This window comes from Rattus norvegicus, chromosome 6, assembly GCF_036323735.1.
Source record: "Rattus norvegicus strain BN/NHsdMcwi chromosome 6, GRCr8, whole genome shotgun sequence".
Classification (NCBI taxonomy): Eukaryota; Metazoa; Chordata; class Mammalia; order Rodentia; family Muridae; genus Rattus; species Rattus norvegicus.
The window spans coordinates 125,878,284-125,896,217 of record NC_086024.1 but is presented as its reverse complement, the minus strand read 5'-3'; the positions used below and the strand labels follow the sequence as shown (position 1 = coordinate 125,896,217).

Sequence of the window (17,934 nt, the reverse complement as noted above, 5' to 3'; positions counted from 1 at the left end):
GGCTGACCTGGAAGCAGAGGCGGGACAGGGAATACTGACTCAGTATCTTGTGATACAGGTGACACAGCGGACACAGGTCATGCCAAACTTAGCTGCCCCGAGACTGTCCTGGGGAACCCGGTGTGAGAACCTGTGTCCGGCCGACCCAGAGCCCATCCCCACTCACATTTCTCCAAGGAGCACAGCGGACCAGCTTGGCACTGATGCTCCTCTACCTGGCAGTACAAAGCCTGAAGCCAGCCAGACCTGGGGACAAGGATCTCCACTGTGCATGGGGTGGGAGGGAGAGGAAGATGGCCTGGTGGCCTATCCCACCCTCCAAGTCCGTCTCATCCCTTCACGTTTGTCTAGCTACACAGATATAAGCCACCTGTTCATCTCTCCGCCCCCAATACCTCAAATGAACAGGGGAAAGGATTTGGGTCCCTCCACCGCCAGCCAGCCGCTGTGAAGACTGCACTCTCCTTAGACCACTGAGGGGCGGGCGGCAGGGGGAGAGTTGGCGAGCACCGCCCCTTGTTGACCTGGGGTCTGCTCTCACTCAGGTGGATGCCAAGCCTCCATCATACCTGTGCCACGCCCTCGCCTTGCGAGCTGCGTGCCTTCCGTGTCCACCAGAGAGAGGTAAGTGGCTCCACTGCTCTCCTCTTGGGTGGACACAGTCGTGAGATAAGATTCGCGGGGAAAGCGCAGCTGCAGGCACAAGGGAAGACGTATGGCCTTCAGCCATGCGGCTCCCGGACTCCTCCTGCAGCAGCGGAAAATTCAAAAGGTCTAGGGGCAGGAATGAAGTGGAGAAAGGCTGGGAGATAACAGTCCTTCTAAGATCTACTATGCCACGCAATGTGAGGGTCAACAGATCAGAGAGGTCCCCTGGTCTAGGCTTCCTGAGGGAGCAGGTCTCCAGCGTCCAACCCTGCGCAGGCTGCTGGGACATATCCTCATCCTCATAGTCGAAACGTGTAAGACAGCAGACCAGGGACCACCAGTGGCATGTCAGATAGAGGGGAATGCAGGCCTACCCTGGTCCAGGGAGAATAAGGAGAAGGGAGGGCACAGGATTATGTGAGTCTCAATTCACCCATCCCTTTGTTTTTTCATTATCTTCATTCATTCATTCATTCATTCATTCATTCATTCATTCATTCACATGAAGTGACCTGCTGATCTTTGGCCTGAAGTGTAGGGAGCTCATCCCTGTCAGCTAACCCTGCAGGGAACCACAATTCAGAGGAACCACAGAGGGCTATGGGGCCCCTAATACGAAAGGAAGTAGTTAGACAAACATAAAATGAAAATGTGGGCTCACCCAGCAGAGTGGCTAAGCCTTAGCACCTGCTGTCTGCAGACCAGGCCTGGGGTTGTCTCCTAGATTCCCACAGAACTCCAGTCACATGCAAGGCACTCTTGCACCCAGCTGAGACTCCCTCCTCCATATAATTAGACAAATTAAAAGAGAACTGGACGGAGACTAACACCAAAAATCAATAAATGCTTCCAGTTGGAGCTGTGCCTCACAGGGCTGAGTGGTAGAAAACGTCTCCACTGTGTTGGTAGCAGCTGAAAGGCTTCTTACCGGAAGCCATCCAACATGAACCCGTTAAGAGGCCCCGCCTCTCCCACCGTAACCCCCGCTGTGCTTTCTTGTGGTGGTGTGTTGTTTTCCACTCCGTCTGTCATGAAAAATATCTCCTTGCTCTCATCACTATCCGGGGTCTCCTCTGGGATGTGGAAGAAACAGAATAACTGATCTCTTGGTCCCATTCTGATGTCCGTCCATCTTTTCTGCCTTCCTCCTGTTCTTCATCCAAGCCCACCCTTCCACTCTCCTGGAGCCCAGTTTCTCTAGCAGCCCACCCCGAGCTCTCCTATCCTGGAAGGCTCTATCCCTGGTAATGTCCAAGCAGACACTTGTGTCCATGGCCTGGGTAGTGGAGCTATCTACACAGAGAGGCCGGTGGGTAGCGTAAGCTCACACATGCTCAATAGATGCTGTGGGGGTCTCCCTCCGTGGGTTCATCCTTCAGGGAGACAGCCGTGAGGGGACTCAGGGGCTGTATTCATTTCCCATCGCTGCTGTGACAAATGACCACAAACGCACTGTCTCAGAACAGCACAGATTACAGTCTCAGAATTTGGAAGGTCAGGTCCAAGAGCTTTTGGGGTGCAGTGCTTTGTGAAGGCTCTCGGAGAGTGAAGGTTCCATGAGGGCCTCCATCTGGTGGCCTTTCTCAGCTACAAGTTGCCTGCACTCTTGCCTCAGTCCCCTTCCCTCCTTCAGAATGGACAAAATAACCCAGACAACCTCCCTATCTTAAGATTTAATCACACTTACCACAACCCTTTTGGCATTTAAGAAGACTCCAGGCTCCAGGGACTAGGGCATAAATATTTTGGGGGATGTCCCAGGGACCTCTGTGCTAGGGCTCTGTTAAATGTAGCTGACACTGGAGGGCTACAGCACAGCACCCTGGGATATCTTCATTGTACATATGCTGCACTAAAGACTTTAGAACTCGGCTAGTAGCAGAGCTGGGCTCTGGAGTACCCCTTTCTGACCTTGAGGTAACCCCACCACTCTGCCACCATTTTTGCTCCCAAGATACCATCCCATCCCAAGGCCAGACCAAGCAAGGACTAAAGCTGACTGGATTCAGGGCAGAGCTCTCACTGGAATGACTCTGGCCAGGCCTTGGTCTACGTTACAAGTTTGTTGTTAGTCTTCCCCCATCATCTTGTTCCCATAGTACCCACACCCCATAGTTTACACCTAAACCATGGTCCCAGAAGGCTTGAGGGGGGTTTCCTGTAGATGCATTTATTGTTTGATTGACAGTTGTTTATTTATTTGTTTTTCTTGTGGTGCTTTGGATTGAACCCAGGACCTTACACAAACTTGGTCAGTACTTTACTACTGATTTGTAGCCCCAGGCTGCCCATGCATGCATTCATCCATTCATCCATTCATCCACCCATCCACCCATTCACCCATCCATTCATCCATTCATCCATTCATCCACCCATCCACCCATTCACTCATCTATCCATCTATCCATTTATCCATCTATCCATCTATCCATCTATCCATCTATCCATCCATCCATCCATCCACCCACCCACCCACCCACCCACCTATCTATCATCTATCTATCTATCTATCTATCTATCTATCTATCTATCTATCTATCTATCTATCTATTGAAAAAGGGCCTCACTATATAACCCGACCTTTAACTCTTGATACTCTTGCTTCAAGCTTTGAGTGTTGCATTTACATGTGTGCACCGCCATGCCAAGACCCAGTGGCTTTCTCTAAGGGCTCTTTGTCATCCTCCTTCCTTCACATACTCCAAACTGATAAGACCCAAAGGAGGCAACTCTTCTAGAAAGGAAACAAAATCAGTCTCCATCTTTCCAGCTCTTTGCCCCAAAGAATCTTAGCACATTTGAGCCAGAGCAGAAAACAGTCCCCTTCCACGGGTGCTGTGCTAAGGAAGGATGGCTTATCATTCTCAGAGCACTTGCTAGAGCCAGGCATGGTTTTAAGAGTTTTCGACATATTAACTCATTTGCTGCAACCCTGCGAGGTGTTGTTAGTCATGCTATTTTACAAATAAGAAAATGGAGACTCAGGGAGGTACACAGACACACAGACACACACACACAGACACACTTACACACACAGACACACACACAGACAGACACACACAGACACACACACAGAGACACACTCACAGAGACACACTCACAGAGACACACTCATACACACAGACACACACACAGACAGACACACAGACAGACACACACACACAGACACACTGACACACACACATACAGACATACACACACAAAGACAGACACACACAGACACACAGACACACACAGACACACAGGCACACACCCACAGACACACTCACACACACACAGACACACACACATACAGACACAGACACACACACATACATATACACTCACACATACACACACACACACACACACACACACACACACACACGGGGGTGGGGGGCTCATCATCTACTGTCTACAGATGTCTTCACTAGTCACAGGCTTCTGAGAGCCTTCAGATTATCCAGGGAGGAGCAGAGAAACAGCCATGTGGTACTCGTCCAGGTCATCCGATGAATCAGCTCAGGCCCCAGCCTGCTGGTGTGTGGTTGATGCCAGAAATGATCATTCTCAGAGCAGCCAGCCTCTGCCGCCCAGACTATTCTAGAAGGTGCTTGACTCAGCAAGGGTGGGTGTTTCTGAGAAGGGAAGCTGGCTACCTGCATCCACTTGTGTGACCAGCTTTGGGACACGTTCCGAGGCAGGGTAGGCAGCCGCGGTGGGGCTGAGCAGGCACAGAAGTGAGCTGGCACTGGAGACTGGGGAGGAAGTAGCTACTGGTTCTTCTGTCTGGAGCATGAAGAGAGATTTGGTCTGAGGCTGGCTGGCTGTGGGCATTGGAAGGGCAAACTGAGAGAACAGTAATTTTTAAAAGTAGTTCATCTCTGCTCTTTCTTAATTCCCCGTTCTGCCCTCTGCATGCATCCATTGCTTCTGTGTTAGTCATAGTCCCGGTGGGAAGCAGGAACCCAAGGGACAGGATTCAGAAGACTGACCCAAGGAGCGGTCAAAGTATCTGGGAACCAGGGGCTCCCCCAAGGCCTACAGTAAAGTAGGGAGACGGCAGGAATGAGAGGCTAATAAAAGCTGACACCTTCAGCAAGAGTCTGCAGTTAACCTAAAGTCACCCTGGCAGAGGGACTAAATCCCTTGAGATCCCACTCTCCTCCTATTGGCCAGACATGGGAATGAGCCAGGAAAGTTCTTCAAGAAGTAGGGGAGAGAGTGAGTGTGGGCAAGCAACGGAGAACACTCAGAGAACTCCCGCCTGGGTGCGTGGTCTGATGTCAGCCATTTTCTGGACATTTTCAGAGCATCATCCCAAGTTTGATCCTGGAAAATGGAATAAACACATTGTCATGGATCTCAGCATAAAGACTGTCTTTAGGCAGAATGCCAAAACAAACAAATCCCCCCCCCCCCAAAACCCAGGAGACTAGGAAAGAAGAAAAAGGGCAAACAGTGCTTGCTGGGGACCGAGAACTGGCCTTGTCTCTGGAACCCAGCCCATGAGGGAAGGGATTTCTGTGGGCATGAAAGACAGTCATTAGTAGAAGATTCCAGGTCAGCATTCCAGGAGCATTTACTATTCCAGGCCCAGGAAGCTTCGGGAAGATGATATCTACTTCCTTTGCACTTAGCGAGTTGTGTGTTGTTTGTAAGGCTGTTGCCAGGTTTCATCTGCAGCACAGCAAACTCCACCACCCATGCAAAGCTCAGCCAAAAGAGGTGGGGCGGTCAGGGGGTTGAGTTTCTTTGCTGTTTTGGAGGGGCGAGGTGTTCAAGACAGGGTTTCTCTGTTGTAACGGCCCTGGCCGTCCTGAAACTCATGTTGTAGACCAGGCTGGCTTTGAACTCATAAAAGATTGGCCTGCCTCCCAAGTGCTGAGATTAAAGGTGTATGCTACCACACCCAGCTTGCCTTTTCAAATCTAGAATTTTCTTGTGGAAGGCAAGGCCAGAATTGCCTCAACTGTACCTCTAATGCCAGTTCTGATGCTCTAAAAAACTGGGGGTAAGAGCCATCCATGGACCCCTCCACAAGGTGAGGTACAAATCAATAGGATAGCTGGATGCAAGGGCATGTAGGATCTAGGAGTGGCTCTGGGGGTAGAGTGCTTGCTTAGCATGGTTGAGGTTCTGAGTTCAAGTCCCAGCACTATAAGAGTGCATAGGTAGCAAGAAGCACAAGATGCTGTTTGGACATCTGCAAACAGAGATTATGGGATAGAAATGGGGAGACAGGACCACTGCCCCAAGTCAGGGGCCACCAACCAGAGTTTATGACATAGGTTATTCATAGCACCACGGGAGCTGTGAGGCATGAGAGCAATGTATAGCAAACTATTACCACATCCCGGCTGGACTCCAGATAGTCCAAAGCGCAGGTGGCCAGCTGACAGTGGGCTGCAGAAGAGCGCTCTTCTTTCATGGAGTTATTATTGAGAGAAAGAGTTTGAGGGTCTGAGCTCCTATAGCTTCCCGGCTGGGTGTGCACTTAGGCAGTTTGCAGCACCTCTGTGTTTCAGTCTATGATATGGGGAGAATAAGATTCATTGCAATAAAAGCTTAGAGCATGAGCTCTAAGGATACAGTAAACATCAAAAGTCGTAGCAGGAAACCGTGCCATGGTAGTACAGGCCTTTAATCCCAGCACTCGGGAGGCAGAGGCAGGATGACCGTGCACAGTCCTGTCTGGCTCAGACTTCTCTTAGGAGACCCTGTTTCAGAAACAAAGAGAGGAAAAGGATATTTGGAATATCGAACAGCAACTGACATCTATGCTCATTACTGTGTGCAGAGCCTTGAGCTGAGAAGGCGTCCCTTGGTTTAACTCAGGGAGGAAAATGCTTGCAAAGTGGCTAAAAGACTGAGCGAAGGTCACCCTGTTGGTAAGAAGAGGGACTGGAATTTAAAGTCAGGTGCTCTGGCTTTCAAACCCGAACTCTTAGCTACATTCATAGTGGCAATTTAAACAAAAAGAAAAGCAGAGTTTGGGGGGATGGAGGTGAGGTGTGGTGGTGGGGGTGACAGGTGTGTAGGTAATCCCTGGGGCTCTCTAGCCAACCAGTCTAGAAGACGGTGAGCTTTGAACTCAGGGAAAGACCTTGTCTCAGAAAACCAGGTAGGGTGACACAGACACACACACAGACACACACACACACACACACACACACACACACACACACACACACGAATAAAAATTTTTAAAAAATCAGATGGACATTTTAAGGCACAAATAGTTTAATCTGGAAATTTCCATTTGTGAACATTTTGCGAAAAGGAGGGATTTCACAATGGGGACCAGAGAGCAGGTTGCTCCAGTCTCTGACAGCACAAGAAGAGAAACACCCCATCCATCCATCACCCCCACCCTCCCACCCCACGCTATTTTGACAGTCCTTGACCTTCTGCCTTCTTCTGTGAGCAGTTCTGCCTAGAGCAGTTCTCAACCTGTGGGGTCGTGACCCCTTTAGGATTGAATGACCTTTCCATGGGGGTCACCTAAGACTATCAGGAAAACAGGATATTTACATTATGATTCATAACAGTAGAAAATTTACAGTTATAAAGTAACGATAAAAATACTTTTATGGTTGTGGGGATCACAGCATTAGGAAGGTTGAGAACCACTGACCTAAAGATTACATCCTAATACTCTGGGCTACCTAGAGGGCTTGGCAGCCACTGACATAGATCTACTCTGTCCCTCTCTGGCGTAAACCTCGGTTTGCACTCCATCTCTACCCCCACCGTCTTTCTGCCTCTGACATGAACTTTGTAGTCTCCCCACCAACCAGTTCCAGACATTTATTTCATGCATGTGAGTGTGTCTCCAGAGCATGGGACACGCAGACAGGCAAGTGTGTGCCAGCAATCCCATCAGGCAATGCGAAGACCTCTGGGAAGGCTTTCAAGGGGACAGTACAGTGGGGTCACCAGCCCAAACTGGGAAAGTTCAGAAAATGAGAGGCAGAGGATCTTCCGGGGGTGAGGGTCCACAGAAGCCCAGGTATGCGTTTGTGAGAGAGCTAAGAAACCTACAAGGCATAGGGTGGATGTAGACTTGAATTTCAAAGGCTTCGTTAAATAGGTGGGTGGCCTAGGGCAAGCTATTTGTCCTCTCCCACCTCAATTTTCCCCTTATAAATGAGAAAATAGTAACGTATGTCTCAGAGAGTTAACAATAGTTGTGACTTTGCTAGTAGTGTTTGGGGGAGTATGAGGGCAGAGGGCAATACGTTCTCTTTGACGTCTCCATAAAACCAGAGGAGGTCATTCATAAGGTCCTTGACCACCCTTCCTGGCTCTGGAAGCACCGGGTCTGGGATCCAGAAGGCTGAGCCCCAGGCTTCGGGCAGATGGAGAAAGGACCAGAACTGTGACGCTCATTTACTAAGTGGGTACTGATGTTGGAGACCGAAGATAAACACAGAAAGGCTACTCTCTACTCTCCCAGCCTCCCACATTGGGTCCCAGTATCCTTGGGAGTGCCTGTGGCTGAAGAAGTCCGCTAGAGCTTCAGCAGCTAGGCTTCTTCCGCAGAGCCAGTCTCTAGGTCAGGATGCTAGCAGGGAGGGGGAGGGGGGATGCTGCAACTCCGGTACCGGCGCGCGCTCAGGCCACCTCGGCCGGCCGTTCTAGCAGGCGCCTCGCCTGTGGCCTGCGGTCAGTGTGAACTGCAGGGCGTGGGCCGACAGGTCTGGCTGTGCCTGACTGGGGTTGGGAGCGGGAGGAATCTCGCACAGCGTGACCCGGAGTGGCTAGGAGAAAGGGACTTGCGTGCCTGCAGGAGTCCCCAGCCTCTCCTGGCCGCTCACGCACCGCACCGGAGGACATTAGGCCGTCGTCCCAGACTGTCGCGGCGCAGGTACGTGTTCCCGCAAGCCAGGCTCCTTCCTTTTGCCATGGTCACGGGTCGCTGGCTTACCAGGGCCGGGAGAAGCGCGTGGGAGGTCTGGTGGGTTCTGGGTCCTGCTCCGAAGCTCAGGGTCTGGTGTGCGCGCGGGGCCCGCGGAGGATGCGGGAGCGGCCGCGCGCAGACGCTTGTGCCGAGCAGAAGCGGGCACACCCCCAAACAGTACCGTGTGCGTGCGGTGGACCCGCAGAAATGACTGACCGAAGCCACCAGGGATATCTGCCCCTGAGTGCCGGCGCCTCCCGGTCCCTCTCCTGGGTCCGGTGTCTCCTTATGCGGTCGCCACCAGGTTTAGCAGCCGCCCCCGCGGCTGGCTCCGTGGCCACCTGGTAATTTTTTCACCCTCAAAAAAAAAAAAAAGTGTGAGACCTCTAACCCTTCACTTTACCAGCTCTGGTGAGCTAAAGATCGCACTGGGGTCTTTTTTGTCCATACCCGAGTCTGCGTGGCCCTTCTTCCAGCCGGCTCTGGTCACACCTCAAACGCTGAGACCCAAACAGTTCGTATGTCCTTCCTCACCTTCTGCTCAGGGAGGAGAAAGCTGGCCTACTGCCAGTTAGCAGAAGCAGTACCAACACTTGCTGCTCTGAACCCTTAAATCCCCTCTGGAAATCAAATGTCCCAGAGAGAAAGCTGTATCCCAGGTCTGGATAAAGGAACAGGTGGACAAAAGCATGACAGGCGCTAAGGTCAGCAAGCTTTCTGGGGTTCAGCACTGGGTAAAATGGGCACTGTCTTGGTGCCAATGTGCCAGTATGGCTTTGGGCATGTCATGCTGTGGCGAGGTGGGGGGATGGGGGAGGATACCTGTGGGTAAATGAGTCAACCCTAGAGTTTAATAAGGTGGCATGTGGCAGTCGCTTGCCCTCCCATCTGACGATCATTTGAAATGGGACAAATCTGAGACAACGGACAAGGCTATGACTTGCTTCATTCCTTGTCCCCCCTGCCTTCATCTCAACCCAGAGGCAAGTGTCCAACAGGGAGAGAGGGGGAATTCCAGAGCTCGCTGGACTGGGCCAGCTGTATAGGGACCACCTTAATAAGTTCCCTGGTCAGTTCCAGAACTTCATGGCTCATTCAAAGCCACTTCTGTTTGGGGCTCCCTTTCCTCTTTTTAATTTGTCTTTCACCCTTTCTCTCCTACCTGCTCCCCAGAGGGCTGCGTGCACGCCTTGCGCACCCCCAATTCGAATGCCCTTGTTTCAAGCTTCAGGTGACCCTTCTGAGAAAGGGACCTGCTACTAGAGCTCACTCTTTAGTGTAGATGCTAATTCTGAGAGTTCCCCTCCCCGCCCTCTGTCTGCTGCAGCTTTTGGTTGAAAGGCACACTGTGGGAGGAGATTTACCCAACAAGGACCAGAATCAGAAGGACTGTGGCACTGAGGTCTCCAGGGGCTTGACATCCAAATTCCTGTTTTAGCCGGCGGACCTCAGTCACGTCCTTTCCCTTTCTGAACCTTCCTATGTTGCAGGGAAATAGAGATGACAATACTCGCCGAGTAGATAAAAAAAAAAAATTAAACTGAAATAACCGTGCAAACCAGCCCAGTCCACGGTAGACCCTAAAGTGATTTGGGAGATAGTAATACTAATGTTCCCATTAGCCACTGTGGCAGAGCAAACCACTTTAAATGTATGAGCTCAGCTAGGAACAGTTGATGGCTTCCGAGGGAGAAGGGTCAGTCTTCTTTAAGGGTGTGACCCATGATAGGTCAACTACGATCCAGTGGGTGGCCCCACACATAGAAGTGTTACTCATACTATACCTATATTCTGAATGGTTCCTTTTATCCCCTGAATAATAAGTAGTGGCACGTGAAATAAATCCAAATCCTGGAAGAATTAAAGTGTACGCCTCTGGGTGAATCAGAATGAGTGTTGATAGAGGACAGGGTCAGCTCCTCTGGCAGGGTCAAAGAAGGTTGCATTCAAATCTCGATCAGTTGACAGTAGAGTGATTCCTGCAGCTAATACCGGAAGAGAAAGAATTAAAGGACAGCTGTAATAAGGCAGCACAAATTAAATTCAACAGGGTATGTAGAAATGAGGGCAGGAAGTTGGGGGAGAGACAGGTAGGTGGAGGTGGATGTGGGAGGCGTTGGGGGAGGGGAAAATGGAGGTGAGTGTGATCAAAGTCCACTGTACTAAATCTCGAAGAACCAACAGAAGGTATTATGTGTTTCTGAAGAACAAGGCAAGCAAACAAATAAACAAGCATGGGTGCTCGGAACACTTATGTTGCTCAAAAGACGGTCGGTGATTTAGGGAAGAGGCCTGGGTGCTCTCTGCTTGTGAATCAGATGGGTGGCCCATCTGCCACTGGATCACACACTTGCATAGCAGGAGTCTTGTCCCAGCTGTCAACTGGGAGTTCACCCAGGGCTGTGAGCTCTTGTCTTGGTTCGTGCGTGACCTCCAGTTTAGCACCTAAATTTCAACAGCCACTCTCTCCAGAGATAGGGAGAGGGAGCTGTCCGTTCCTTCAGAATGCACTCAGAAGCTGAAACACTGTTGTTTCCATTTAATTCTACCGGTTAGGTTATCACAGAGCCCACCAGGATCGGTGGGGATGGATGGCTCCTACTCCCTGAAAGGCGAATGTCAAATAGATTGCAGACATCTTAGAATGGTCACAATATGGATGTCTCTCCTCCCCATCTCCCTCCCCTCCCCCTTCCCTTTTTCTCCTTCTTCCCTACCCCTTCCCATCTGTCTTTCCACAGTCTGATGTAGCCCAGGTTAGCTCAAACTAGCTGTGTAATTGAGGCTCACCTTGAGCTTCTGATCCTCTTGTCTTTGTCCTCCCAGCCCTGGGATTACAGGCACAAGACACCACTCCTGGTTTTGGGCAGTGCTAAGTATTGAACCCAGGGCCTTGCATGGTGCTAGGCAAACTTTCTACCAACCTAGTCAGATTTCCAGCATCCCCCTCCCCCATTTCCTTCCCTTTGGATGCCTTGAGTTAATTCATCTTGAGCAAAGATGAAGGGTTTCTTCTGGGTGAGGCCCAGCAGTGACACACAAAGTCCGCGCCAAAGGCCTCAGACTCAGCACCTCTGGTCCCAAGTCAGGGATAAGGGAGTAGCATCCTCCTTGGTAGTTTTCCCAGCATCCTTTGTCAGGAAATCTCTAAGGCATCAGTCCCCACCTCTGGCAACCTCATGCCTTCAAAACCAAGAGAGAGAAACACTAAAGAAAGAACTATTTGGATTTTGGAGAAGAGGATTTAGCCGGCGGCCCTAGGTCAAACGCACTGAGCATCTCTCAGTGCCCGTTCCCGGGAGGAGTCTGTTTGCTTTCAGGAGGTTTCTGTGTGTGCTGTGTGCTCAGATGACTGTTGTCATGCGTTATCGGATCCCTAATTGACAAGATAGAGCTCTCAGAGCAGGTAGGCAGGAAGTGTAGGGGGAGAGTGCAGCAGACTTGGGTTGCCATGACAACCTAAAGGCCTGAGGTTACTCTGGTCTGAAGAAAGAAGGATGCTCAGACAACACCTTTAGGAAAAAGAAAAAAAAAACCAAACCTCACCCTCTATCTGCTCTCTCCTCCACATCCTGTCTGTCTCCTCCAGTTTGTCAACTTCTGACTTCAGTTTCAACCACACCAGGCTTCAGGCAAGCTGCGGAAGAAGAGTGTAGAGTCGCTCATTGGCTCAAACGCTTGAGGTAGTTAGTGTACATTTTCCTTGGTAGAAGACAAAATGGACCCAGGTCCTCCATCACAGAGTTGGCTGTCTAGAGGGTAAAGTGGGAGGCTGAGAATATGGGTCAGAGGTCAGAGGTCAGAGGTCAGAGGTCTAGCAACACAGGGTTGTGGTATTAGCCCCCAGCACCACAAACAAAATGAAGAAGGGCGTGGGCATCCAGAAGTCACCGTGTGCCGAAGGGCTGCAGCCTGTGAAAAGTCCAGTGTCTTACACCATGGTGTAGCTCAGGGCACGCAAGCACATCCTGTGTCCCCTCACCTTGCACTCAGCTGCCATTGGAACTCTCTGCTAGACCTCTTTCTGCATAAGGAGACCTGGCCCAGCTCTCACAGTCGTGAGAGAGCAGGTTTACCTTTTAGAATTGCAGGTCAGTGAGGGAAGGACAAAGAATTCTCAGAGAAGGATGGTGTCGGAGTGGAGGGGAAATTGGTTTGCCCTCTGGGCTCAGGAAGGGCTGCATAGAGGAGCTGGTATCGCAGCCAGGCTGGGAAATTTAGTTATGTGTCATAACCACCTAGAGGGATTGCTGAAAACACGGCCTCCCAGATTTTATCCTGTGTGTATGCGTGTGTGGTGTGGTGTGTGTGTGTGTGTGTGTGTGTGTGTGAGTGTGTGAGTGTGTGAGTGTGTGTGGTGTGTGGTGTGTATGTGAGTGTGTGTGTGTGAGAGTGTGTGTGTGAGTGTGTGTGAATGTGTGTGTGAGTGGGGTTGTGTGTGAGTGTGTGAATGTGTGTGTGAGTGTGTGTGAGTGTGTGTGAGTGTGTGAGTGTGTGTGTGTGAGTGTGTGCATGAGTGTTGTAAGTGTGTGTGTATGTGAGTGTGTGTGTGAATGTGTGAGTGTGTGTGTAAGAGTGTGTGAGTGTGTGTATGAATGAGTGTGTATGTCTGTGTGAGTGTGTGTGTGTGTGTGAGTGAGTGTGTGTGTGTGTGTTCATAGGCCAGGCAGGGCATCAGAGCTCTGGAGCTGGAGTTACAGGTGGCAAGGAACAAAGACTCCCGACTCCTAAGAGCTGGCAACGCAGAGCTCTGAAAGCAAGACAGCTTATATTACAGCCTTGCAACGCTGGCACCAAACTAAAGAAGTAAGCGGCCAGGGCACCAATTGTGGACACAGAACAGGTTTAATAACCTGAATGTGGGTCCCTTCCTTGTTGTCCACAAGTGACTGAGTAATGTGATGGGGGGGGGTACCACAGTCTATCATGTCTGTTACTTAAGTTTGCCTGTTTTTCAATGAAGGCTATGAGTGGATTTATTTTGATGGTTTACATCCTGCTTTTTTTCTTTTCTTTTCTTTTTTTCTTTTCAGGTACATGACTTCTGCAGGTCATGAGGAAAAGTTAGTGGTCAATACTTTTCTGCTCTAAATGTCTAATCTGGGTTGGGGAAGCTAGAGTAGCAGTCATCAGTAGGACCCAGAGCTTTCTGTTCCTTTGTTGCTGGGCCTCAAGCTAGGTTTTTCGTTCGAAAATGGACCCTATTATTTTCTTGTACAGATATTTGTGGATACCTAGCTTTTGCCGTTATTGATGTTTTTTTTAAATGTTTTTCTTTTATGTGTACGGTTCTTTTGCCCATATGTTTATGGGTGCAGCCCTTGTGTACCTTGGGCACTTGGAGGCCAGAAAAGGGTGCCACATTCCTCTGGTCCTGGAGTTACAGGTGGTTGTAGGAAGTGAACCTGGATCCTCTGGAAGAGCAGTCATTGCTCTTAAGTACTGAGCTACCTTGCCAAGGACTCAGCGTTGCTTTTGTTTGTTTGGTTTGTGTTTTAAGACAGGGTCTCGTTAGGTAGTCCAGGCATCGTGGAACTCACTGTATATACCAGGTGGCCTCAAATTCAGAGAGATCCATTTGTGTTTGCCTCTCAACTTCTGCCCTCAAGTGTAGCCAGATGCTTGCCTTGCCACATCCAAGGGGTCCAAACTCTGCCCCTCAGGATTGCATAGCAAGTGCTCCCAACTGCTGGACCATCTCCCTAGCTGTGAGTCCAGGGCAAGGGCTGGACTCTGCATTCAATCACCCAGGGGCTACTAAGACAGCCATCCCTAGAATCATCAACAGTTGCTTTTGAATAACTGGGAAAGGGAGTGGCCTTCAAGATTGGGGAGAAGAATATGGAGATAACTGTGAGGGTTATGCAGGGAAGAGGAACAGAGGCTGGAAGACAGGTGGGTTACAAGTTGGGTCACACGGCACAGGGTGCTAAGAGGCTGAGGAACCTCCTCCCTGCTTCACTCTCCAGAATTTTGCTGCCCATGCTTGGCTCTCAGGGCCGCAGCTCAAAGCTCACCTCCACCCAGAGGCTCCATCATTCCCACCCAGCCGACACAGTGATGATTGTGGCTTTGTTTCAAGGCTTTAGACCTTGTCCTGACTGGGGTTTAGGTAGAGGGCAACATCCAGGTCTCTTGTCTTCTTTTCCCCAAACCAGAATGTCTTACTCCTCATCCCTAGGCCTGTGACGATGTTGCCTTTGCAGATACTTAAGGCAGTGGTTCTCAACTTAAGGCAATAGTTCTCCATATTGTGGTGACCCCCCCAACCATAAAATTATATCATCATGACTTCATAACTGTGATTTTGCTGCCTCCATGAATTATAATATGAGTATCTGATATGTGACCCTTGTGAAAGAGTCATTAGACCCTTAAAGGGATCTTGACCCACACATTGAGAGCTGTTGACTTTAGGTCATGGGTAAAAGGAACTAAGGCTGCTAGTAAGCTGACATTAAAATAACGAGACTTTCTGGTGCCAAGATGTCATTTGGGTGGATAAAGTTCACAGGGGCCTCTGAACGTGGAAAAGGAGGGGGGAAAGACATGCTAACAAAAACAGCCGTCATGTGATGTGATGTGAAGAGGGTCTAGTCCACCACTGCAAGTTCTGGAAATGGAATGATGTCCACAGGCTAGGGATATGGAAGCTTCTAGAAACTGAAAAATATGAGGTGACCCCTTTGAACGCCCCACAAAAAAAGGAATTCAGCCTGGGGACTGTAGATATTGAGGTGCCCAGGCTCTTCTGGAACTCCCAAGAAGGTGTTGGTGCTGGGCCCTCTGGGAAGTGAAGAGTCTTAAACTTCAGGGCCATTCTTAGTCCACACCTGGCCCCTTTTGAAACCACAGCACCACCAGGAGTCTAGGAGACATATGCAGAGCCTCCTTGAATAAAAGCATACGCTAGGTAACACAGCCACCAAGACACGAGTCAGGAAAGGCTCCTTGCAGTCAAACTACAGATGACTGATTACAGGCATTGCTTATATCACCAGAGGCTCTGGGGAGCCCCTCAGCCCCTCCACCCTGATTAGCCTTCAAACTGATGGAGTAATTTGAGTCTCTCAAAACCCTGACGGTAATAGATGGTGTTCCATCACCACTTGTCAAGTTGATCTGCCTGGCCTCTACCTTGGTTCATCAGATGGCAGGACAGGGAGTTCTAACTACAGGCTCACCACTATCACTGCTGCCGCTGGCGCCACACCACCACCACCACCACCACCACCACCACCACCACCACCACCATTCCATTGGTCCTACTAAATGCTAGCCATTCTGCTGGGTCTTATCATTTTGGAGCTTCACAGGGTCAGAAACGTGTATGATTGTCAAGGCTACAGGATGTGGAAATGCTCTACTTGACCCTCAGGCCTGGGTCAGAGCCTGTGTTCCTCTACCCTCATAACTGTGGCCTCCAAGTGGCTCCCATATGCTAGAGACCTTACATGTAGACCCCAGGGGCTACTTATCTGCCTCCCATGCTGCCTGTATTTCTGGGGTGGGTCACTGAAGGTCTTGTGGCTTAGGACTCTCTCACAGCAGACCTTTGCTTCAAAGCAAATGGCAGCCAGCAGCCACCAGAGCCACTGAGGAAAGTTCACAACTCTTTTTTTTTTTTTTTTTTTGGTTCTTTTTTTCGGAGCTGGGGACTGAACCCAGGGCCTTGCGCTTCCTAGGCAAGCGCTCTACCACTGAGCTAAATCCCCAACCCCCACAACTCTTTAGAGGCAGATCCCAGAAGTAGATTTTTATGCTGAGGCATGATAGAGAAGCGCGTAGTCTAGTGGGGTCCATGGTCCCTCACAACTGCAGGCACTGTGATGGGGGTATAGTGGGGAGACGTAGCTGGTCTTTGGCTACTTTGAGGGTTCTTCTTTCTTCCACCTTTCTCCACCCCTTTTCCCTCCACCCTTCTAACCTCATAACACTAGGTAGGAGAGAGAAAAGGGTAGAAAGGAAAGGGAGTGTTGTTATCAACAGACCACTTCCTGCTGGTTAGGGGTGGTGTGTTCCTGGGGCAAGTTTGTCCTCCATCGAGAGATCTAATTTCTTGTTTCTTTTTTGTGCACGACGACTCAGCCAACTAAAACCAACCACCCAACAGCAGCCCACATACCTTTTGGGGCCCTAACATTTATATAACCTCTGAAAGGTCCCCAGAATTCCAAGTGTCACACAATCACAGAAACTACCAGAGCAGGAGGCAAATCTTTGTCAGCTGCCGTGGACAATCTGAAGCAGCCCCAATATCCCACACCTGGGATTAAAACAAAAACATTCTTATTTCTGTGGTTTTTTTTTTAAAAAGAACCTCAAATCCTAGAATTCTCACTACAGAGAGATGTGGTGACGCTTGTCTTGTCCCAGCACTCCTGGCTTAGGCAGCAGGATCTTGAGTGCAAGGCTAGCCTGGGCTACATAGTCAGTTTCCCAAGTTATGTAAGAGACTGTCTCTTTTTAAACCAAAGGAGGGAAAGGAGGGAGTAAAGAGATCCACGGGTGACAGGCCTGGTCCCATTCGGTTCCTCCACCTTCCTCTCCCACCCTGTCCCACAAGGTGGCTTCTCTTTACTTCTCTGTGGCTGAAGGGCAGGAACCTGGAATAGGGGCAGGGCTTTGCTTTTCTTGATGCCACGGCAGTTTGTGGCAGGCTTGTTGCTATTATGCGATTGTAGGTTTTATTGGAGAAGTTTGTAAAGAGCGGGGACTTAGGAGGCCTCTGGGCCTTTTATTAAAGATAAAATCCCATTGCCAAAGTACCCAGCAAGGATTCTGGTTTCTCTTCCCACGTGGGTATTTCATGGGACATGGACTAAGGAATAATCGCTCTAGCACTATGTCTGAGGCTCAGTGGGTTTGCTGGGGGCGGGGGTCCCTATTCCAGATGAAATAATGTGCATTTGCTAGCAGAGGCAGGACATTTTCCTGGTCCCCGTGCATCCTGGAGGAGGTTTACAGCTCCATTACTGGTTCCTGAAGGTGTTTAAGTTAAAGGTGTGGGTCTAGTGTTTGTGTGTCCTGGTAAGCTAGGTCACACTGCAAGGAGGGCCCGAGGTGCTCTCTGTGACCAGGTATGACCTGGGAAGCAGTCAGGCAGCCACCACCAGTCTTATATTCTTCCCTCCCACCCACCCCCCCCCCCGTGTGACACTATGGACAGCCAAGTACACTCTAGACCCTAGGCATAGCATCTGACTCTAGCAGATGGCTGCCCTAGAACATGTGGCAGTCTTGTTGTAACATAAGACCTCCAATTAGCAATTGATGTAGTGACAGTTGAAAAAGGTTTCTTGGAAGAGCCCTCAGCTAACACTGCCGTATGTAAGACTATAGCAGTTTGTTCTCTGAAGAAGGCAGCTCCTAGACATCACAGTGATATCGTGTCCCCTGGGCCA

General features: G+C 50.1%; 1 protein-coding gene across 2 annotated transcripts in view; it reads left to right on the top strand.

Annotated features, from left to right (window-relative positions):
• Positions 1-543: 543 nt before the first annotated feature.
• Positions 544-17,934, top strand: part of Gpr68 (G protein-coupled receptor 68) — a 30,470-nt gene continuing 13,079 nt past the window's right edge. Inside the window, exons 1-2 of one of the 2 annotated variants that reach the window (NM_001108049.1) lie at positions 544-624; positions 8,420-8,497. The gene's annotated coding sequence lies outside the window, so the exon portion shown is untranslated. Of the gene's footprint in view, positions 625-7,404; positions 8,498-17,934 lie in introns of those variants that run through there. The other variant, XM_039112353.2, reaches the window with a different exon arrangement.